General features: G+C 36.3%; 1 long non-coding RNA gene across 3 annotated transcripts in view; it reads left to right on the top strand.

The window, feature by feature from the left end:
• Positions 1-7,749: 7,749 nt before the first annotated feature.
• The window catches only part of LOC149253260 (uncharacterized), a 32,795-nt gene continuing 15,361 nt past the window's right edge, over positions 7,750-25,183 (top strand). The window contains exons 1-3 of one of the 3 annotated variants that reach the window (XR_016266172.1): positions 7,750-7,899; positions 7,985-8,061; positions 20,221-20,600. This is a non-coding gene — a long non-coding RNA (uncharacterized LOC149253260). Of the gene's footprint in view, positions 7,900-7,984; positions 8,062-15,752; positions 16,018-20,220; positions 20,601-25,183 lie in introns of those variants that run through there. The other 2 variants (XR_016266173.1, XR_016266171.1) reach the window with 2 other exon arrangements.

Genomic DNA, 25,183 nt, shown 5'->3' with positions numbered 1-25,183 from the left:
AATGAGAACTTGTATGGAGAAGCAAGGATTGTTGACTGTTGCAGGACTTGTTGGGGTTGTTTGTGACCTTATGGTGGAAGGTACAAAGGCCCGTGACAAGGGAGGAACATGATGATCATTATGGAAGAATGGGTCATGCTTTAGCCATATGGAGAATTGGTTAAGTGCCTGACATGACTCACAGACATATTGGAGAAGGGCACACACTTGAGTTGCTTGAGTGGACTTCTCATGGCCGAGACCAAGAGATAGTCTTGGTGAAACCTTTAGTGGGGGAGCTATGATGGAAGGGACTCGTGATGATGATGATATGGTTGGCTGACCGACTTCACTAGACCGAAGATTGCAGACTTGGATGCGGATGATCAGATGTTGGGATGAGGCCACTTGGTTGGGCATCATGGACAACTAGAGTCATGGACATCAGGTTGGAGACATGGAGCATGAGTATGCAGGGACATGATGCGGGAGCATGGATAGAAGTGTCACTCATGGACATTCTATGGGAATGTTGAGGCAGAGATGTTGTGCAGATGCTGATGTGACATGGAGATGTTTTACTTATGAGCCGATGGAGAGGTTGTGCACTCTTGTACAACAAGGCCATGGACTTGGATGGAGTTGTGAGCAAACTATGGAGCATTCCTACTACATGGAGAGCTGAGGCATCTTGTAGAGATCTTTGGGCCGAGACTTGTATGCTTGCTGAGATGTTGGTTGGAGATGACACATGGAGCTCATGATGACATGAGATTGTTGTGACTTTTGGAGTTACAACGATGATGATGCCTTGGTGGCAACACTTGGGCATGGGTTGAGCCGAGACTTAACCACTTTTGACACATGGGAGCTGATTGATCTATGATCATGGGCAGCACATGGATAGATGAGACAGGTGTATACTTGTTTCTATGGCAGACTTGAGGGATGGCACATTACAGATATGATGGAGGTTGCTTCATGGACCTGGATGTGGCACATCGAGAGTCGGAGTTTGATGAGGAGATCTCTTCACTTTGAGGAGATGGATGTTTTGCAGATGGATGATGTTGTTGGATAGAAAACATCATGGACAGCATGTTGCAGATGAGATGGAGACTACTTCATGGACCTGAGCATGGCTGATACTTGTATGGAGATGGATTCTTGATCGAGTTAAGGATGTGACAGGATGTTCAGAGAAATGACTGATGATGGCATGAGGATGTACATTCTCATGGTTTGGGCGTGACAGTTGGATTAGCTACCCAACTAGTTCAAACATGAGGGCTAGCAGTGTGCAGAGATGTGTTAGCATTATGTTGGAGTATCATGGCAGCAGTTCACACGAGGATGATACATGATGAGGTCGACACGAGATGTTGCAGGAAGCATGTAGCTTGAGATGGAGGGGCCAGCCTTCCACGATGGGGAGCAGCATGTGGAGATTGTGACAGGGTGGTTGATGGTCATGGATTGAGATGATTTCCGATATATGACATACCGATGGGGTGTATGCCTTGGTATGGTGATCTTGGTGACAGATGGTTGCTAGGATGAGATATTGTTGAGGATGACAATGACTTCAAGTGGGGGAGGATGTATGGACCTACGGTCCAGGCGACTCCACTGTGCGAAGTGCGTGCGAGGAGCTCGTACGAAATGTGAAATGAAATGAATCTTGGATGAGTTTATAAGGTGTTGGGCAAGTTGAGGGGGCGGTCCCATGAGTTGGGCGGGCCGACCCTCGTCCTGGGCGAGACAACACATTGTAAACGAGTCGTCTTGGGCGTTGGGCGTGGGTCGGCTGGGTGACATAACCCGCCACCCACCCGTATATATTGGAGGGCGTTTGGAGGCAAACGACCATCATTCGATCAACACGAGTTTGATTAAAGGAGTTCTGCAGTGCATGGATGAGCCCACACGACGGGTGGAACTCGGGTGAAAAACTCGTGCAAAAAAGTCGGGTGAAAAACTCGGGTGAGAAACTCGGGCGAAAAACTCGTGTAGAAAACTCGGGCGAAAAACTCGTGTAGGAAACTCGTGCAGAAAACTCGGGTGAGGTAGAACACAAGCGAGGTAGAACTTAGGCAAGGTCGTTCAGGCAGGACTCGGGCGAGGTCGTTCAGGCAAAAATCGGGCGAGGTCGTCGGGCAGGAAACTCGGGTGAGGTCATTCAGGCAAACCGGGTGAGGTCGTTCGGGCGAGTCGGGTGAAGTCATCGGGCGACTCGGGTGAAGTCGTTCGGGTGAACCAGGTGAAGTCGTTCGGGCGAATCGGGTGAAGTCGTGTGGCGACCCGGGTGAGGTCGTTTGGGCGAACCGGGTGAAGTCGTGTGGCGACTCGGGTGAAGTTGTTCGGGTGAACGAGTTTGGGTGAACGGGTGGACGTGCGGACGGGCGGCCGGGCGAGGGCGCGTCATGCACGCCAAAATGAAGAATCGTGCGGACGGGCGACTTGGGTAGGGCGCGCTGTGCACGATGAAACGGTGGAAACGGTGAAGTGTTGAGGTTGTGAACGAAGGTGTGACTCGTGCGGAGGCGCCCGTGTGTGGTGACTTGGTTACGACGAGGCGCACCCAAGTTGGGCAAACAACACGATTGTGTGACGAGGTGAACGAAGGGTTGGTGAGTCGTGCGGCGACCGTGCGGAGGTGCCGACGAGCTGGGCAACCGAGTTTGCCGAAGTTGGAAATTTGGCTAAGTGTAAATTTGGGGTTTCCCAAGATTTAACTTGTACTTATAAAAGAAGATTATATATATTGATTCGGGCAGACTCATATTGCAGGGAGTTGCCTCTCCCTTTATACTGTTGTGCATTTCTATTATATAATGTTGTCTCTGTGAATGTTATGGGCTTTCATTGTATAAAGGAAAAATATAATACTTGGTAACGAAAAATAAACTAAGTATGAATGTTAGGTGTAGTCTACAATCGTAAGTATTAGTGAAAAGAAAACGGTTGGTAGTGCCGCACCTCGCTATAGTGCGGTTAGAAGAGTACCGCCAGTGTAGGGGCGTGACAATTAGGGATCGCCAAACTGCGTTGCCTTTATCCCCATTCTTATCGCCGTTCTTGGTTTTTCTTGATAGCCCGTTGGGTTAGTGTTTCATGACTGGGTGGAAAGGTCGCTTTTTTCCATTTATTGTAATTTAGGGTTGGAATTTCACTAATGTCCATCAAGAAGGTAGTTTAATTATTTAAATGTAATTTTGATATGTATATTTATTACCATCTAAAAAGCATTTTAATTATTTAAATGTAATTTTGATATGTATATTTATTACCATCTAAAAAGCATTTTAATTATTTAAATGTAATTTTGATGCTTATATTTATTGTCATTTATAGTTTATTTTTGTGAGTGGGTATGGCATATTTTTATGATTTATTTGTTTAAAAATTATTTTATTGAGTGTTTTAAGGTTGATTTAGTATTGCATAATATTGAGACTAACTTTATTGTCAAACAACATTAGAATTAATTTTATTTTTAATTAATATTGAAATTAATTTTAACTTAACTTCAATTTAATTGAAAAAATAAAATTACTTTTATAAATTTCATGGTAAATGTGTCTATTAATATACTATAATAAGTGATAAATGTGTCTATTAATATACTATAATAAGTTGTGTTTTGAATATGTTAGGGTGGATATAGTGTTTTGATAGTAATTGAAATTGAGATTTTTTTTAAAATTTAAGTTTTAGAGCCCATAAGGCACAGAATAGATGATGATGGGGTATATTGTTAAGGCACTCTATCATGTGAAGGTCACACGTTCGAAACTTCATGGGAAAAGATCCAATCATGTTAAGGGTTGGCATGGCCGAGGCCCGGTCACAAGAGGACTATAAATGTTAGGCTTTTTTCTCTCTGAAATGTTTGACTATCCACAGAAAACTTGACGTTCAAATCATACGGCATTGAAAGTTTTAGGCTAATCTTTACTTACTTTAATGAAGCACTTCATACCTTGTCTTTCTTTATTTTCTTTAATCAAGCACTTCAGACTTCTTCCTAAGGTTGAGTTTGAAGAACATTTCATTTTTTACAATGAATTTGTAGAAAACATGATTTTCTAATTATAGAGAAGACTTCATATAGTAAGAGAACTAGAAATGTGAGCCTTTTTTATCCCTGAATGTTTGACTTCGTGAGGTTGAGTTTGAAGAGCATTTCACTTTTTACAATAAATTTGTAGAAAACATGATTTTCTAATTATAGAGAAGACTTCGTATAGTAAGAGACTAGAAATGTCAGACTTTTTTATGCCTGAATGTTTGATTATTCACAGAAAACTTGACCTTCAAATCATACCACATTGGAAGCTTTAAACTAATCATCTCATATTTTACCTTCAAATCATAAATCATCTCATATTTTACCTTCAAATCATACCGCACCGAAATTGGAATTTTTAAGCTAATCATCTCATATTTCGAGTGCAAGCGTCATACGTTACGATATCTCTTGTCACGCTAGTCATCTCATACTTTGGAAGCAAGCATCATAGGCTTCAATACCCCTTGTCAAAGTTTACAACCAGAAAAATTATAACCATTTTGTTGGCTATCATTATGAGTTTTTCCAATGTGTGTTTTATTTTCCTTAAATTTTAAGTTTAGCTTTGTTCAGTTTTAATGCTAGATAATTTGTTTTTTGAGAGTTTACTTTGTTTTGGATTTTATTTTTGTATTTTTTTTTAGGTTTATAAATAGTGTATAATTCATGTAAACAATTTCTTAATTTGATTATATATTCATTATTTTAAGAGGTTCAAATATATTTAATATAAAATACTTGGGCGATATCCCGCGTGGTTGGGACGGTAAGTTATTAGCTTCCCCGGTTGGGACGGTAAGTTATTAGCTTCCCCACCTAGGTGATGCGTTGTCGTCTACAAACGCAACTATTGTAAATACTCATGTTGTAAATATGGACTCTTGGTTAATATAAAGCTTCTTCCGAGGGATTAACCTACTCTCATTATTTAATTCATGTAAACAATTTCTTAATTTGATTATATATTCATTATGGACTCTTGGTTAATATAAAGCTTCTTCCGAGGAATTAACCTCCCCTCATTATTTAATTCATGTAAACAATTTCTTAATTTGATTATATATTCATTATCTTAGGAGGTTCGAATATATTTAATATATAATTCATGTAAACAATTTCTTAATTTGATTATATATTCATTATTTTAGGAGGTTCAAATATATTCATTATATATACAAGGGAAAGTAATTATGAATATATATACGTCTTCGAACATTATTTTTTTGTTACTTTTAAAAAATAAAAAAATTACAAACATTTAGATACATATTTTCCATCTATCTTTTATTATTTTTTATCTTAAAAAAGTTGAACATTTCAACCGTCTGAAAAAAAAAATAATAATAATAATAAAATTATTCATAAACAAATTTAAAAAAAAAATAGTAATAAGACTTAAGTGGACTCTTATAACTTAAAATGAAAATTTTACAACAATTATGAATACAATTTGCAAAAATTAAATAAAACTTGTACATAAATTTTAAAAGTCATGTAATACGTAATTTAAAAGTAAAACCGTCTTAAAAAAATTCTTCCCTGGGAGGGAAACAGTCAAAACCCCTGCTTCCAATTAAATGCCAAAGCTGCCGAAAAGATTCGCTAAATCTCTAATTTAAACGTAGAGCAGGAATTTTCAGAGACCGATGAGGACATTGAATGCATTAAGTGAATGTCTATTCCACAGTTGTGTGATGTGGTAGGACTGTCCAATATATGCATTAGCAGACATCCCTGTTGATTGTATATTAGGGAATGTCTTTTTAGCTGCAGTAGAACCTCATGGGTCAGCCAGGTTGAAAGGAAGTAAAGCTGGTTATTTTATTTCTGTACCCACATCTAAAGGTAGAAGAAAAAGAATTGAGCTTCCTTATGTTTCAACCCCAAGAGTTTCTACAATGGAAGAGTGGAATTTGCCAAAACTAGAGTCATGGAATACGTTAAGTGAATGTCTAATCCACGGTTGTGTGATGTGGATGGGACTGTCCAATATCTGCATTAAAAGTCATGGATATGTATAACGCTCATAATCTATAATATTGGTTGCCTTCGTGTATGGCCTCTCATCTGTGTTCTTTCACTTTTTGGTGGGTTCACACGCGCTGAGTTTGACCACAAATATAAAATCCTACCTACAAATCAAATACGAACGATGGATTGATTTTCTCTAGAACTGCAGTCTAAAATAATTGTCTGCGCAACAAACACTTATAATCTGCAAAGACCTACTGCAATGACGCATAAAGACAAGGAAGGCGGATTTTCACACAGTCGATTGTCAGGTTTCCACCAGTGGAGATTTCCGATATCCGGCAAAATCAATTGTCATTGATCTTCATGTATGGCCTCTTGTTTGTGTCTATGTTTGTTTTTTTGCGTTTCGCGTTTCACATGATCTCGGGGTCTCGCTGTGTTTTTAATTTTGATGGGATTTAATGTTCTGAGATTATTGTGTTCGAATAAAATTGTACTATGGTCAAAAGTAATTTATGAGATAATGCTTTTCGCAATAAATATTTCTAGGTTTTCAATAAATTTTGAAGTTCTCACATTCACGCTTTTCTATTTCCATTTTGAGGGGAGAGAAAAAAAATGCATATTATTTTTTCTCATGTTTTTTTAGCATTTTTAAGTGGAGGTGTTTTTAGTGTAATTTTTTGAAAGTTTTTTTGGTGGATTTTCCAAGTCTAATTTCTCTAAAATCTTGCAGGGGTTTATTGAAATCACCAGTTTGATGGGTAATCTTCCACAATCCAAGTGTCGAAAGCTTTTCTGTGGGTTTTTCAGTCTAATTTCTCTAAAATCCTGCAGGGGTTCATTGAAATCACCAGTTTGATGGATAACCCTCCACAATCCAAGTGCCCTAAGTGTTTTTCAAGGTGTTGAATTCATATATACCATAAAAAAAACTAATTTAAATAACATAAATCAAAATTTCACCTTAATTGTTTCTTCCAGATTTTGACACTTGAAAATCGAAAAAAATCGCATTAAAAACAACTCCTTTTCCAACACTTTTTTTTACAATAGAATTGAGTCGAATTAACTAGATAATAAAAAATTTATATATCCACCAAATTAAATTATTTGATTTTTATTTTATTAATTTAAAAATATACTTTACAATAAAATTATATTTTTATTATTTATAATATAATTTTATAAAAAATTATATTTTTAATTATCTATAGTACCTACCCTTGACAATAAAATTCCACAGCAAGTTGTATACGATCATTGGGAAATTCAATAACTTTTTCAAATTTAGAGGACGCCGTTGCAGTTTCACAATAATATTCATGTCAGACCATAAAATCTAACCATTTGCATGTCAGAACATAAAATTTCAGATTTGAATATTTAGAAAAGACTGCAATCGACTTTTTAAGGTTTTGAGATTTTTTAAATAATTTTCAATTAATATGTAGGCAATGATATCTTAAACAAAAAAGTTAGGTAATGATGAGCAATGAAGCTTCATGATCAGGAATTCTGTTTGATATATTATTAAAATCTTTTGGGGCGGAATAATAGTTGGCGGTCACTAGCTGAAGCCATACCCATGACGTCGCCTGTTTGAAGGACATCGACTGTGCGACAAGGCAGTGGCGTGAAAGGCACGCCTGCAAGTTTTCAGTGTGTGACTGATAAAATGGGTGACACCCCACTATATCTTTATCTCTAACACTGCCTTTTCATTTCACTCTATTTTATCGCTGTCTTTTCATTTCACTCCTGTTTTATCATTTGAATCACTGCAGCTTTTCAGAGAGTAAAAACTCTTCACCGTTCCATTTCTGGAATCCATGGCGCCATGGCGGGTTGTACCAGGGACTTCTGCCATTCAGGTAAGACACCTCTGGTGTTTTCTTGTAAAACAATTAGCTGTTCTCTTGGCCTTTTGTCTAATAAATATTTATTATCGTTGTACAGTTAGTGGAGGCAAAAATATTGGAAACAGTAGTACAGAGCTACTAATGGAATGGGTAGAATTGAAAAGAAAAACAACGGTATGTGTCTATACCGCTCTGCACGTGCTTACGTTTTCGTTTTCAGGTTGATATTTAGACAGTAGACGATGAATGAATGGTAGTCATAATTTTAACTGTTGGGGAGTTTGAAAAATAATGGTCGATTGAACCTTTTGTAGAACCAACATGGTCTTGTGAAACCTATGAAGAACCATTATTTCTGCAAACTATGTAATATTAGTGTATATAAGTCAGCCATTGTGTGAAACCTATGGAGAACCATTATTTCTGCAAACTACGTAATATTATTGTATATAAGTCAGCCATGTATGAGTCAGCCATGTATGAATAACCATTATTTCTGCAAACTATGTAATATTAGTGTATATAAGTCACCCATTGTGTGAGTAATTGCCTCGTGAATATTTTGTAAGAAGACAATGAATGGTCGTCATATTTTTAGTGGACTGAACCTTTTGTCGAACCGACATGCCCATGTGAAACCTATGAAGAACCATGATTTCTGCGAACTATGTAAAGTTATTGTATATAAATCAGCCATTGTGTGGATAGTTGCCTTGCCTTGGAACGAAAAGGAGGCCACGACTGGCCGACCGGCTTATGGGTAGTGGTGGACCAATCTATGTATCTATGTAAGGGCCAAATCATCGCTGTCAACCTTTTCTGGCAACCCCACCTCTTTTCGTCAACGACCTTCGATCTTCTTCCATGAATGCCATGAGATGCGGCACTTTTGCATGCTTTGGCGGCATCGTACACTCCATTCAAACCCTGCTCAAACCCACCAATAGCCCAGACAAGGAAACGCGATTCAGTGGAACCTTGAATGCAAGTTTAATTATCGGGAGGCACCATATCTTGCAAGAGCATAACAAGCCGAAAGAATTTGTGTTTAGTTACCCCGACGAACCAAAGCCATAGGTAAAGGCAGTAGCCATACACACCATTCGTTCGAAAGATTCAGTGTCTTCCGCATTTCTTTCTAGTTCCGGTCCAGATCTAGTTTGAGTTCCAGCGATTGATCAAGTAAAGGCCAAGTTAGTTTCTCATTTTATGCCCAGAGCTTTCTGTGGAAGGTTCTTTATAAAAAGAAAGGTAGAATTTGCATAAATGTGAGTGAGCGGTTAGCGGTCAAACACCTAGCAAGATCCGGAAGCTTTCTTAGTTATACGTAGCTCACAGGATTCATGGTTACGGAGATTATATAGTTTAATTACTCGCCAAAGTAGAAAGCATCGTCCAAATCTAAGGAAGTTGGCGCAGTGGATCTCCAGAAAACCGATTGAACAACAAACAGCGCAACTGTCTCTTGGAACTCCAAAAAAATTAGGGTGAACTATATATGTTGGTTATATATCAAACACTAATTGAAGTGTCTCTTCTATTTTTAATAGTAAACTAGTAGATCACCTAAATTAGATGACTTTGTCTTTTCAACGTCCAAGCAGTTGAAATAGAGTTCCAAATATGTGAGAATTGCTAGCTTCCTGGATCTGTAGAAATAAGTGCTGAAATTTTGTTATTTGAGTGATAGAGATTTGTAAATTGTTTCCCTAATGTAATGTCAGTGAACAATGTCATATTCAATTTTTCAATTCATTTAGTGAACTAGGCTACCACGCACAGGAACCATGAATTGATTTTAGCCTTCCATCCATTAGAGCAACTAGAGGCAACAGCCTTGTCTAGGAAGGCAAACTGCTAAAAAAAAAAATGGTTTATAAAGAGTGAGATTTATTCCATACCTTACAATATCCACCACGCAACAATCCATAGTCTTGTAGGCAATCCTTCGCACAATGTATTCAACCCTTGAAGCTAATGAATCACATTGCATATGAATCAATCGAAGGAAGTATCCCTTTTATTGACAGAATAAGTTGCATTTAAAAAAAATTATTGGATAAAAATTATGAAAAACTGGACGATCTCTTTCTCAATCTTGACGTGAAACCGAGCTAACTTATTGGTTCGGTCCTAGGCAAGGACCGAACCAGTATGGTAAGCATTTTGGTAAGGATTTTCGTTTCGAGTCAAACTATTTTCAAAGATGGTAATGTTTGCGTCCTATTTGTTGGGTAACGACCAGAGCTAACCAGCCTACCATACGGCATTAAATGCCCGTATGGAAGTTAGCGCTACCATGGATGTCGAGGGGGTTATGGGCGCATCCATCCTCCATGCATCGTTAATTTGCAGCCAGCTCTCCGTTTCCGAGAATGCGGGACCCACCAGGCTCCAGCGTGCATCGGACCCATTTTCAAACCTCTCCTCGTGCCAAAAGACCATTTTTGCTATTCGCACTCGTGTTTGAACCTGCTTTGCCTCTGCAACCCATCTGGACGAAACACGGCCTTTACAATAGCTCACAGTTGCTTCCCCCTTGCAGGCAATCCTGGTCTCCTGGTAAATTAAAATACTTGTTAGTAAATTAAAAATACCTGTTAATAACAATCAGATGCACTTACACGTTAATATTTTCCTTTAGTTGCATATATAACTGTGATTATTATCTATGTTAGCAATAATGACTGTTGAACATCACTTTACGTTGGAGGTCATTGGTCGATGGTCGATGGATACATTCACAAAATAAGACTCAGCATATAAATGGTTGTATCTGCCTTACCATTTTAACAATATTGAACTTATTTGAGATATTGGAGGCACTACTGAATTGATTAGTAGTATTGCAGAGAAAGGGGCAGAGTTAGTTTGTTCATAAGTATTATGTATTAAGCTTATGGTGAAACTTTGAACCTACACTCTTGGTTTCAGTAACTTTGGTCATAAATAGTTGTAAGCAATGAAAAAAAGAGCCTGACCAGTCCTTCCCCTCCTTCCTGCCCCAATAACAAACAGAGCTGCAAGAAGGGCAAGTGCTTTTGGGCGATCATTTACTGATTCCTCTTCAACATAGATTACAAGTGATCGAGCTGCCTTTTGCCTCTGCAATCGGTTGGGAATTTGGCACGTTAATAGATTAAGATACAGACAACAGGGACCAGAAGAAGACATAGGCAAGGTGGAACCCCGGTACAATCTTATTTTTCAAAATATTACTGGAGATTTCATACCAGAGGGTTTAGATTTGAATTCCAAATTTGTTTTCAACATATTACTAGAGAACTCATACGAGGGGTTTATATTTAAATTCTAGTGCAAAATGAGGACAAATTAAGCCATGTGAAACGTACACTAAAAGGTTTAAACCTCAAAACTTATATTTATTTGACGAAGAAAGCACAAACGAACAACTACACTCCTTGGGCAAGGTCCAGTAAAGGCCTTTAAATAAGGCATGGAGAACACAAATCGAGCCCTTAACCTTAAACCCACGGGCAAGGTTCAGTAAAAGCCTTCAACTATAGAAATTATACTTAGATGTAGAGCTTTGTTGTCCCATTAACAAAAAACAACATATCGCAGAAATTCCAAAAATCTTTATTCTTGCGCCCCAAGTTGGATACATAGAATGCAGAGCATTACACATTTCTCCAGCCTAGAACAAAAACGAGAATCTAGCTAAGTCACAGGTAACGAAACCCTACAAAATTCACCAAAGATTTCGATTTGTGTGCATACAGAGAATTCACCAAAGATTTCGATCTGTGTGCATACAGAGCAGATGATTTATACTGAGATTTATATAAACAATAATAATAACTTAATTTTAAAGTCATTACCCAGCGAGATAATAAATGGATTAGGGTATGAAACCCTTAAAATGAAAGGTATGCCAACAATGTTTTAGATATATTTTCTTAAGTGAGGCAATTTAATATTCTAAAAAAAATTCTAAATCTAGTAATTGTTTTGGAGTCCCATAGAAAATTTTAGGGGCGAATGTTCGTCCTTTGGCGAAATTAAGGGGTTTTAAATTTTTAGTGGGCGAATATTTTGTATCATAGTACATTTTTACAAATCACCTCAAATAGTCCACCTTATTTTAAGGGAGATGGTAAAAAAGGTAAATTTAGTCCTTGAAATTAGGAGTTACAACCTTCCATTCGCCCATTTGCAAGAATAAGTTTTATTTAAGTGAATCCACCCGCCCATTTTCAAAATAGGTTTTATTTAAGTGAATCCTATGGGCCAAATGCCATATTTATAAAAGAGGCATGGTAAATTAATAAAAATATAAATAAATGAGAAGTATGGTAAATAAATAGAACATTTTTTCTATTTACTCCATAAGTCACCTTATATACATGCAAGGGTGTAAACAAATAAAAATATAAGTAAAGTGGAGGTATGGTAAGTAAATAAAACGTATTTTTATATTTACTCAAAAGGTATGGTAAATAAATAAAAATATAAATAAACTAGACATATGGTAAATAAATAAAATCTCTTTTTATATTTAGTCCATAACCTTTGTTCTATTTATGAAGGCTCAAGAAAGAGGTTTTATTAAGTGAATCCCATGGGCCAAATACCATATTTGTAAAAGAGGTATGGTAAATTAATAAAAATATAAATAAACGAGAAACAAATAAAACATTTTTTTATATTTACTCCATAAGTCAGCTTATATTTATGAACACTCAAAAAATGCGTTGTATTTAGGTGAAACCTATGGGCAAAATACTATGGGACAAATACCATGGACTAGATTGTTATTAATACCATGCAAAAGAACATTATTAACCCTAATATTAGTATTAATAAAAATAAAATTGGCACATGGTATTGACCCATGGTATTCACCAAAATGGCACATGGTATTGACCCATGGTATTCGCCTGGAATGTAGCCTATGTAAATGGGGAATTAAACTAGCATAGATCCATCTTTACTCGAGAGATATCAAATATCGTGATATGCAAACTAGCATAGAGTGAAAAAATGTTTGATCCTAAAATTGGATGTTGTAATTTAATGTATGTTAAACATTTTAGCTTGGTTAAAATAAAAATCAACTATTAATTTTATTAATTTTTATAAATTACTAATAGTAATTTTTAAGCTCCAGGTTTGTGATAACAGATGGTAATACCAAGATCTTACAAGATTTTATAATTAAGTAAAATATTCGACATGCCTAGTGAGAGATTCGCCAAAAAATTATATATACGTATTATATTATTGATAAAATCACCTTCTATTTTTCCTATATACCATGGAGATTCGCCCATTTATTATACTTATAAATTTAGGGGGGTTCTTAAAATTTTCCTTGTTTTGGACTTCATCTGAGCATAACAAAGTGGAACAAACTGATTAAAGTTGTATAACAAAGTGGGACAAACCGATTGAATTTCCTTTCATTCAACAAAGATGCTAAAGTACATGGCAAGCTCCTGTCCTTAAACTTTCCTTTCCTTCAATTCCAGCCTTATTACATTAAAAATATTATATTGTTACAACCATTCAAAAAGTAGTTCGGACAAAAAGAGTGGAACTTCTGATTAAAAAAGAGGTGGGCCTTTTGCTAAAAATAGCATAGGACCTAAGATAGACTGAATATTTGTGGCATCCAATCCTGTTTTATGTCAAAGGTTGTCTCCAAAGAATAGCTGTACATGATTTTGAAGCTAAAACGAGAGATTCAGAATATGGTTTGAAAATAAATATAGCCGGATGAGCTGTACAGGCAGACTCTTATAAAAAATATTTAACCAGGGATCGACAAGACAAGAAAATAAATGACAGAGCATACAAGAAAATATAGAATCCAGTCCCTAACTTATATTTCATTCTCTAACTATTTTCAAATGGCCAAATCCAAAACAAGGGAAAACAATTCCCAGCCTTTGGGACTCAGAGAACTAATAGAAAAAAATACAATAATTCATCCCATAAAAAATGCAAATCCAAACATTCCACTGACAATAGCTTCAATTGAGTAATCAATCATTTAAGTCCCCTGTCTTTTATTTCTATTCCAATCCAATACAGAACCAATATCTGTAATTGAGGAATCAAGCATTCAGCACCAATATCCTTATTGCTAATGCCCATATGAGCAAACAAGGGAAGAAACAGAAGGGGGGAAGCATGGAACAACTAGAAGCCAAATTGAGCGAGTGAACTGTATTTCCAAAACTACCGACTCAAGACCTTACAAAGAGGACAAAAGAACTTACTCTTAAGCTGCCTTTCTTCCTTGTAGGTCTGCTAACTTCAGCAAGACGGTATTCGTGCATGATCCAATTTGTCTTTGTGCCTTTGGGTGCTTTTCGAGCATAGAAAACAAGAGCCTTCTTGATGCCCACTCACTTCTTTCCACCTTTAGCAGTAATGGGCTTATCAGCACCTGTAGCTTTCCAGTATCTAGAACCAGCAGCCTTATTGGGCCTTGATCCATTCCGGTACTTCCTATCCCTGGAGTGAAAAAATAACATTCCTTCTCTCCAAACAGGGCCTTCTCTGTAAACAGAAAAAAGAAAAAAGCAGGCTCTTCGTTAAGTCCTGAAATCCATCTCTGATCACACCACCTATAATCTGTTTAGAAATATGGGTACAAGGATTAGAGGGGAGAACTGAAAAATATACCTGGAAGTTGCCATGGATCATATTTGTAGAGATCCACTTTTGCTATTATAGGAACAAGGATCATCTGAGAGGCTGCCTTCTTGCACAAGTAATAAACAAACAACTCTTCATATGTGGGAAATAATCTAAATCCAGGAGGCAACTGTAAGTCAGCCTTTACATTTCTTCTACTCATACCCATGGCTATGTTTATCTTAGTGTTTTCTTCTCAATACTCCTGAGATGCTCTGATCATCTCTACTAACACAACATATAATAAATGATGCATCATTACAATAATATTTCAGTCTAGACAACCTTGTCATGTCTGCCTAGAAGAATATTTTAAAATGGCATTTTCGAACAATAATTTCTGAACACAAGGTAGGGATACCTTTCATTATATCCACAACTGGAGATGTTGCAGGAGCCAATTGTTTTTTCCTTTGGTATGGAACTGCAAGAATTGCGGGATAAATGGCAATCAGTCAAAACCATTGTGAAATCAGACATTATAACATCATCTTATAGCAACACTAACTTTTCATACTAATAATGTGGAGTTAGGGCTATTTTGCCACTTTCATAAGCAATACACTTCAAAAGGTAGTAGATATGGGTTTGGGAACAAAAACATTTCCCATTTTCATAGGACTTTAGCGAATGCAGCCAGCTACTCATTGGGTTCAAACAGTTGTGTTGGTAAAACTCAAAACTCTGAAAAGTGCTTGTGCAACATCTACTAAGTAGCTTCTTTCTGTGCAAGAAGTTCTTGTTTCAGGGATTTGGATAAAGAATAATGAGGTGGGGAATCTTTGCAGACGACTTGGAGCCAAGAGATTGAGGGTTCTGTTTTAAATTGAGATACATAGACAGAGGTTTCAGTAATAGGGTTGGGTCTTCAGAATATAAACCCATGTCATGATCCATATTTATCAAGGAGTTGTTGGATTTTCTTTGCAACAGATTTTGCATGTTATTATGTTTCTTTCAGCAATGTATTGATTATACCAAGATGAAGCATTTGAAAGTCTATAATACTGTTTTGTGCATGGGTAGGAAATATTGAAGGGGAGACAGGGAATTATGCTCTAAATGTGTTTATATCTGGTGGGGTCTTGAGTGTAAATTGTACACTACAAAAAAATTGCATTTCAAGTGGTGTTCAATATTTATAGTATGAACTGTTGCTCATATGTTTAGTCAATATTCGTGTTCCCTCATTTGTATAGGGATTTGAAGAATGAAGAAGTGGGACTTGATCAATGAGTTGGAGGTTGAGGACCCAGAAGGAATGATAGAGTTTTCAGCGGAAGATTTGACATGGACAGAAGTAGCAGGAGACCAAGTCGCGATTATTCCATATTGTCGACTTCAAGATTTTATAAGTGGAGAGCAAATGAGGGAAAGTGCACCTACTCAATTTGTTGCTAAAACTCGACGAATTAAAGATGTGAAGGATATCAAGAGGACAAATTCTTCAACATATCTAGAATATGTTGTGTGAGTCTCTCTCTCTCTCTCTCTCTCTCTATATATATATATATATATATATATATATAAAATTTTGATTTAAGTTCACTATGTCAAACATGCATAAATATTTAATTTAATTTTTGGTAAATTCTTGATCACAGATATTGGTGTGCCTATGGTCCAAATCATGTACAATCCAACAATGTAGCTGAACCTAGATCCACAACTAAGAAACGTCTTCCACGTCACAGCATCAAAGTTGGTTGTTAGTGTCACTTTATTATGCGACGACTTGCTCTTAGACCAAATGATGCCGTTCTAATATATACAACATGCAGACATATTGATGACAAAAATGTGGTTTGTCATGGAAATGAGGCAAATTACATGCTCAAGAAATTCAATTTTGCGCCACATTTAATAGAGCATATACGAACTATTGTTGAAGATTTGGTTCGTGATGGTTTTAATGCTACGATGATCTGAGAAAAATTTATCTCTGATTTAAGGTATGGATATGGTGAGTTGTTCAAAGGGGCACCTCGAGATTCTTTCATGACAAGAAAGGATGTGTCAAACATGTACAATAATATCAAGAGGCTAAAGTATGTGAAGCATGAAAGTGATCCAATTAGTGTGGATTGTTGGGTTAGTGAGTGCCCAGAGAGATTTTTCTTCTACCAACAATAAGATGTTAAAAACATCGCTTTCATTATAGGCATACAAACTAAGTGGATGCTTTCAATGATGGTGAAATACTCACACAACATGTTATCAATGGACTCCACTTTTAGCACTAAGAAATATGGGGTAAACATATTTACCAAAACTTCATTTTTCCTGTTTTATTTCAATGTTGTCATCTTATATGCTTATAATCTTGTTTTCTTATTGTAATGCAGTATCAACTGTACACCATAATGGCTTTTGATGATCATCACAATGGGATTCCAGTGGCATGGGTAATATCATCACGGAATGGTACTCCTGATATTTGTAAATGGATGTCACAATTATTTGCAAATGGGAAAAAGGAAAACCTAGATTGGCATGTCCGAGCTGTCATCACAGATGATGTAGCAGCGGCCGTGTTTCTTCCAGATGGGTTGCAGAGGCAAAGCAGAGCATGTCAAACGAGAGCGAATGTCCGAAAATGAAAATGGGTCTTTTGGCGCGAGGGGAGGTTTGAAAATGGGTCCCAAAGCATGGTCTTGGGCAAAGTACCAAAATCATCAGTTTTGTTAGCTTCTGCTAGTTTGCATACTAGACTTGCTATAGCTTGGGAACGTTGAAGGGGAATGGATTCCCTAAGTAAAATGAATGGGATAAAAGTCAATGGTAGGTGAATTTGGTTCAGTCATTAATGGCCTATGATGCTTAGGAAGTGCATTTGCACTGCAACCATATTGATGTCTTAGTCAACAAATTAACAAGTCATATTAGTATAGTACCTTGCAGATGGAAGAACTCCCATTAACTGATTGAATGGCTTGAATGGAGTCCGAAGAATAAATGTAATCTTTAACTGACTGAGACCCATAAGATCAGAGGCAAAAGGAGCATAATGGTATGGATAATACCTGGCAAATAAATAAACCAGTCAACCAATATTGTCAACTCAATTAGAGTGCAAACTTACTTGTTTTTGCATCAACTCAGTTAGAAGCAAACATATCACGAAATAAATGTGCTGAGAAAAATATTATCCAACCCAATTAGGAAGGATACATCAACTCTTCATGTAAGTATATGCACGTGTCTGTAATAGTAAAAATCCCTGGCAAAAGTAAATACAATGTCAACTCCTTGTGTGTTATTTCATATATATATATATATATATATATATATATATATATATATATATAGCATAGATTGATCTTTATCCCATATCTGTTTTATGTTGAGGTATCAAATCTCTCAAGTTACTAAATCCAATGGTTACTGCACACGCGACTGATTAACATTTTGTTCCAAGCAGGACATTCTACATCCCAAGTAAAGGGGATCCTTCAAACTTTGCATGTATGTTTGTAATATGTATGTTGAGAGGTATCAAATTTCTCAAGGTACAAGTCCCAAGGTTTTTGCATTCACAACTAATTTACTGCTTGTTTAGTTGTTCCAAGAGGCACATAAATCTGCCAACACAACAGTGATAAGGCAACTACTTTATCACTATACTTAGGGTTGTATCAATTCTGCCAACACAACCCCTTTCATCACGAAAGAGGATGATCATAGGCATCAAGAAACAACCCAAACATCCACAATTTTTCTCCCCAAATTGCATGAAACTTAGGGCTTATTCACACGCTACCCAATCAGCCTATTAAACAGACCTTTACCCACCAACCTTCAACACTCCTTTTCCCACTAGCCTTCACTTCAATACAATCCAATAGACAATCGCAACATGCTTTGTTCTGCCACAATTTGAGCAATATTTTGGCCCTTGTTCCTCACTAAAATACATGTGCTAAATCCTTAAGTCATGTGTCCTTATTGCAGAGACATATCACAGTAGCATGTCACCTGTTAAGGGTATCGTTCCTCATGATTAATGCAAAAAACTAGGCCACATAGCGACGGACTGATGGTGAATTTTTTTTCATAAAAGAAGCTAAAAACTAGGGCAGAAACTAGACAGAGGATACCTCCAAAACCCTCGCTCAACAATCCTACACAAGGTACGAAAAATCACAAAAGAAACCATCCTCTTACTTGAGTAGATACTTGGCATTCTAGTAGACTATAGAAACCATTCATGCTCCAACATTCGTCCTTCTTCCAAGTGGAATTTCTTGATTTTGCTAAATTTGAATTACTACAAGAATCTCATGCTTCCATTTTTTCCAGCAATTCGTTCATTTTAGTCCCGCTCTTATGCATTGACAATATCTATCCATTACTTCAACCAGATGACATAACTCAATATCAACCAGCTACTGTTTGGTTGAATGTACATGTTTATATTTCTAATGTCAATATCTATTGTTTCATTTCACAATTGTTGGACTTTTAGTTATTTTTTCTAGAAAGTAGAAATATGCTTTGTGGGTGTTGTTTCCAATGACTTCTCTCATGCTCTGTTTTGTTTGTTTTCATCATCTTGGATACTTACATTTTTCTTGATATGTATCAGTATGTTGTTTTTTTTGAAACCAGAACTTAATCATGTCCTCTTTTGTGATATATGTATCTAAATCAATGACTTTGATCAACATTTCTTCCACTGAGGTTTGGCTTTTACAAGACATTGTACAAAAATTTAGAAAAACAAAGACAAAGCTAATATTGTGGCTTCTTGGCAAATATGATGTAGATCCATCAACAAATGCAACATATGGTTCCCTTGTAAAAAGCTTAGCATTTGTGAGGAAATTTGTTGTTGGAATCATGGTTCCAAAGGACTACATTTGCTCAGTCGATACAAACTTGTATTTAGAAGCACCTACAAGTATTGTACAAGATGCACACTCTGCAGGGCTGGAAATATTTGCTGCTAATTTTGCCAAATTATAGCTATGACCCAGTAAGGGAATATCTTCAGTTTGTGGACAACAAGAATTTCACATTTAATGGACAGCAACCAGAATGGACAACAACCAAGCTAAACAATTTATGATTTGGATTGCAGATTCTGCTAGCACACATGATTTGACTTCATAAATTGGAAACTTTTAGCACACATGATTTGACTTCCTAGATATTGCCTCTTGTTGATGGTGATCCGGATAAGCATATGAGTGTTCTCTCTATTTGGAACCCTCCACCCAATGCAATCCCTCTTTCAAGATGTGAGCAATAGCTCTGGAAAGCACTAATAGTGAACTGCAATTGGAATCGCTAGATATAGCAATGCTTTTGAAAATGGATATAGCAATGTTTTTGAAAATGTAACAGGAAAAACCATTTTCTAGGGTTTCTTTAGTCAATCTTACTAAAAGATGATATTTTGAAGTCCTTAGAATCCTTGATAACATGATAAGGTTTGTCTTAAATGATTCATTTCTTTTTGTCATGCTACATCCTCATTTTCATGAACATGCATGCATTATTAACTCTTTATGCCCAAAGTCTTATCATTGATATTTGATTTTCTATTATTTTTCAAGGATGTGCATTCAAACTTGAGGTAGCATAAAAATAATCAATTTCAATCAGGATATTTTGTCATATTAATGTATTCTAACATGAATCTATTTTGTTGTTGTCACTATGCAGTGCTTCTAAGCTCACAGAATGGTGGAAAAGTGGACACTGTGCATTGAAGTATCATGCCGCCCAAATCTGGGTCGAGCATCTTTAAAATTTGTCCTTCACAATGGGGCAAAAAATCATGTGATTTATAGAATATGGGAAGTGCAGGGAAAGACAACCAATAACGAAGCATTCTACATTACACTTGTTGCGGGGCTAAAAGAGGCAAAACAAAATGGGGTGAATAACATAACAGTGCTGACAAACTCAAATTTAATCTGTAATCACATGGAAGGCATCTACAATGTTCGCGCAGACAATTTGAAGCCCCTCTACAGAGAGACAAAAATCTGGAGTGCTCGATATAATTCTCTTTCGATAAAGCACTTTGTGAAGATCCATAAAATCTCTATTGATCTAATGGTTGGAGCAATCTCAAGTGTAGATGCAGGTGCCAGAGATGATTCAGGATCATCGTTCATTCCACTGGAAAACATTTATCAGCATCAGTATAGGTCTTGACTATGTGTATACACCATGGTTGTCATTTTTCTTGGGATTCTCATACCGTGGTTCTTTCAGTAAAGAACTCGTTAATGTACTTTTTTTTGGTTTTGTAATATCATTCACCTTAGATTTCCAATCATGTTATAACCGAATTCATGTGTCCAATTATGTACATTATATTTGAGGTGAACTAATTATTCTTAACCTACTAGTGGTTCAGCGAATATTATTGTAGCTCCGTTTGAATTTAATTTTAATTTCAAGTTTCAGATGCTACCGCTTTAATAGTGTTGATTTCCACCTGGATGGATGCCATGGGAATAAATGAAAGTAACAAAATAAGGTTATTTACATCTGGTTTGTTGGTTTTCACAACATTTAAGAAGTATAAGTCATTTCTCATGCAAACCCTAGCTATATCCATATCTATATGATGACAAGTCGAAAATAGTTGATGATCTAATGTGAGATGAAGAATTTCATACCATGAAGCCCTCCTAAGAACATTGATGCATAATAATGACAAACTCTAACCTAGTATGAAGTTAATTTTCTTAGGTACATGGTTTGCCCTAGAATGATGCAATGTACGCATATATCAATGAAGCCCTACATGCCCATGATGCCTTTGAAGATGCCATAATATTAATAAATAAAGTTAGTAAATAAAGAACACAAGTGAAGAAACGCTCATATTTCAAAATTGCCTAAAAGATTAAAAATATGGAGTCCGCAAACTTTGTCAAAATCATAATGATAAATTCTGCTTCAAAATGCTTAATCCCCCATTTTCTTGACATTTTTTTTTCTTGACATGTCCCTTGTTCGTCACACCCACACTAATCTTCCAACTAGGACACCTTTCTTACAAGCACAAGAAATGCTCTAGAGTCTAGTGTCCCATGTTTCCAGCACCGGAACCAAAAACTAAGGCTTTGGAATTTGCAAGAATGACACCAACAATAACAACTAGAAATTTAAAGCGTAATGCCCCATAATATCGGCCATCTTGTTACTACAGGGCTAACTCAGCTAATGGCCATAGCTCATCATCTAATCAAGAACACTCACTATTGACTTTACACCAGAATCAACGGTGATGTGCGACCATAAAAAGCATGCCATAAACCATAACAGAGAAGTACATCGTCACCATCCATATTCATCAAAGTGTAACGAAGAAAGATGTAACAGAATAGCATGCTTATTAACATATACACAACAACAACTCTGATGGAACAGAGTAGGTTATCAAACATTTAGAACAATGCTTCATTCAATATCCACACAATATGGCAAGAACCCTTCAATAGCATGCCAAAACTAAACAATGTTACCACTTGTAACAACCCAAAACTAGCAACAACCCTAAACTGTTCAGAGCTCAAGTACTTGTACACCACTACCTGCTCAATGGCAATTTAGGTAACCCTTACAGCATTCCGTTACCCTGATGTACATGATCTTTCACATCCAAACTAGTAAGTAAAGCAGAGTCGTTTACAAAGAAACGTTACAATGAGTTCGAAGCTCTCTTAAAACTTCCAAATTTAAAATGAATATCACTTTACATTTGACCAAGTCAAATAATATATCTAAAACGGGGATTAATAACTCCCCAACCAAGTGAAATAATATATCTAAAAGGAGGATTACTCGCTGTACCATATAATTCATCTTTAGATCCCGTGTAATGCATAAAGAGGTGGAATACTATGTTATGGAGCCCATTTGCTATTATCACAAGCATCACTTTCACTTATATCAAGGTGTCAAGGTTATTTCTATATTATATGTTAATTAGAGTCTAGCAGTGAGCAGCGTGATTAATTCATATACCCTGAAGCCTTATGAATAATTGTATAGCTATGCTTTTATAGAGATGTAAAATTGGTTGTGGGAATGGCCTAGAGATGGCCTGTGCTCATGGTTTTTTGGAGCCAAGTCTAGTTTACATATGACATCACTATGTTTTCACAATCATAACAGATTATATCAGTTCATTTACTAAATGAACTAAATTATGGTGCATCCAGAAACCAGATTAGTGTGGTATTAGAAATTTTATTCATTAGATTTTAAATCCAGAATGTTTCAGTGTAATGCCTTCTGGACCTATTTTCACAATCACAACAAATTAAATAAGTTCATTTACTAAATGAATTAAATTATGGTGCACCCAGAGACCAGATTAGTATGATATTACAACTTTTGTTCATTAGATTTAAATCTAGTGTAATGCCTTTAGGACCCTCTTTGGTATATGGGTTGTTATCTATGTAATGTCCATAATAATTGCAATTTTTACAATAATACTGTCTTTCCTCCTCCTCACTGATTGAAGAACAAGGATCCATTAAGCTGCCAAAATCCTCCATAGACAAGATACCTGCTTAGCCGTATGGCTCGTTACACAGATCAAACTTTACAAAAAAAAACTCGTTGAAAAACCATGGTGCTTTACAGGGCTTATCTTCCCAAGCATATACTAAAAGAATACAATTTTGTATAAATATAGTGAAATATGCTACAAATTACAATGACATTTGAAAAAATCCATCACTAACTCTGCGTTCCAAAGCATTGGGTGTCTCACTTGGAGGAGGCTCACAACTCAAATAGCCATGGAACTGCTATTATAGCTCTGTTATGAAGAATAGATAACTCTTGATACATAATATAGCCGAAAAGGTATAACAATAACCAGATCGTTCTGCAGGAAAGTGATATAAGGTTAAAATAAACATCTGAAAAAGAAACCTAATATATTCTTAGTGTGAACAGGACTTTATTAGTTATGACTTCCACCTCTTGCACCTTGTCACCATCCTATACGAACCAGCTGACTCCTTGATCAGAGAATATGTGAGATGGCTTTCCAAACAAATTTGGAAAGGCTGATTTTATTCACTTTCATGGACATCAAAAGACAACTATAACTGCAAGGAGATGATGATTATGCCATAAAAAATTAATAATCAGCTCAAGATTGTAGTCGATTGCCACACAAACTGCTAGGTGATGCCTGGCGATTAAGTTCCTGGAAACATGAAGCACAAAACAATTTAGAGAACTGATATTGTAGCATGTACTCTTTGCTTGAGTTTAAGTATTGTTTGAGAATTCTAGGGGGCAGCTGCAAACTTTCAAAATTTTGAGTGCATTCTTTAACTCAAAAATTCAAGAACAGAAAAAGCCCAAAGCAGGAAAATATCAAGGTCAAATGTCACAATTTGGAACGAGCTTTATTAGCATACCTCTGAAAAACGCAGGTGTCCAAGTTGTGTACAGGTTGACTTCACAATGGTTTCCCACAATAAACCAGTCTCTTCTGCTCTCACAAAATTCAATATCTTTCCAGCATAGCTCTTGAAATTAAATCCCTGCTGTCTCTAATACTATACAATGAGACCCTGTCAGTTTAATAGAGCAGCTGATCATTTCATGCCAACATTACTATGCAAGAAATCCTCAGAGGTGTTATGGCCAAGCATGAATAAATTTCTATTTTATAGGACATGGATATTTATCTCTTGGTTCCGAGAGAAGAGAAGCTAGTCCTTCAACAAATGCTTCAAGAAACTTTTGTTTATTTAGGCTTGATGGCAAACAATTTCTTAGTAGTAAGCCATGTCTTTGATTGAAAAGATCACCCTCTATATTTGGAATAGTTTGTTAGGATGTAGTTGACCTTTTAAGGTTCTCACTTCAATTGGCCTTGAATGCATTTTTAAGTGATGCCTAATATATTTTAAAAAAATGATTATATAGAGACTATTATATTAGTTGTTTTTATTTACATATAAATGGTATGCGTTGTTCTTGGTTTCAATGTCAATTATGCCTACATACATCTTGGATGTTGGGGAAATAAATTGTGCCAACTTCCAAGAAAACATTTTCTTATCAATTTAAATACACGATGATGTCTCCAAATAAAATGATTTGGCAACAATAGTCGACATTACATTCAAGAGGCTTCACTTGACATTCAATAACAAATGAATCTTGGGCTCCGTTGGAAGGATCCTTGACCTCAACATGAACAAAGTAAACATTGTCGTAGTTGTGGACATGAAAGAGGTTACCCTTGGTGTCAAACACACAACAAGGGTAATAGTAGTAACCAAGACTAGAGGATCCATTCAATACACTTCAAACTTAGCAACCCTTTCATCACAAATAGCATATGTCTTTCATGCGATCATCCTAACTCCAACTGATAATGATTTCTAAATGAAAACCAAATATAAGTAATATAAGTTTACACATGATCACATGAAAATGATGATAATATTCACATTGTGGCAGTCAAAATATATGCACATTGTGGTCCTCTAACAAAAGTCTTGGTGACTGATAAAGATGTAAATATGAAGACTTGATTAATTGCTTTTTAGTTTATTTATATATGTATCAAACAAATACCGATTAGATTGGTGCATCATATCATTTCAATCAACAATACATTGGATCTCAT

This window comes from Pinus tabuliformis, chromosome 7, assembly GCF_031772625.1.
Source record: "Pinus tabuliformis cultivar Carrire ecotype Pingquan chromosome 7, CPIR1, whole genome shotgun sequence".
Lineage (NCBI taxonomy): Eukaryota > Viridiplantae > Streptophyta > Pinopsida > Pinales > Pinaceae > Pinus > Pinus tabuliformis.
The sequence above is the reverse complement of the archived record's forward strand: the minus strand, read 5'-3'. Positions and strand labels throughout refer to the sequence as shown.